The sequence below is a fragment of the Brassica oleracea genome, chromosome C8, assembly GCF_000695525.1.
Source record: "Brassica oleracea var. oleracea cultivar TO1000 chromosome C8, BOL, whole genome shotgun sequence".
Classification (NCBI taxonomy): domain Eukaryota; kingdom Viridiplantae; phylum Streptophyta; class Magnoliopsida; order Brassicales; family Brassicaceae; genus Brassica; species Brassica oleracea.
This window is the reverse complement of record NC_027755.1, coordinates 19,519,926-19,520,529: the sequence shown is the minus strand read 5'-3', so window position 1 is coordinate 19,520,529 and position 604 is coordinate 19,519,926.

The following is a 604-nucleotide window of genomic DNA, read 5'->3' as shown; positions in this document are numbered from 1 at the left end:
AAAGAGAGTGTACCTTAGAGGGAGAGGAGAGGAGTTTGGGAGGAATGAACGAGGCAGCCTCGTCTCGGCGTCTCAGTATATAGAAAAGGATTCGTCGTAAACGCGACGTAATATTACGACGAAGTTACCAGGCTCGCGTTTTTTCATTTATGACGAAGTTACCAGGCCCGCGTTTTTCGGTTTACGACGAAATTACGTCGAAACGTCGGTTTACGACGAAGTTACCATGCCCGCGTTTTTCAATTTACGACGAAGTTACCAGGCCCGCGTTTTTCCATTTACGACGAAATTACGTAGAATAGATAACCATTTACGACGATTTTACAACGCTTAATCCTAAACACCGAGAATGAAATCCCTAAACCCCAAAGTCACATTTCATCTAACATCATATCTTCTTTTCTACTACTTCTTGCTCTTTCTCCAACTTAAACTCTAAAACCTTAAAACTCCAAATATTTTTTTATAAACTAAAGAAATACATATTATATAAACCAACATTTGTTACACATACATTAAGATGGTAAAAAAACAATATTTCTTTAAACATACATTACAATAGAGAAATACAACATTTGTTACATATATTACATCACTCTAAATC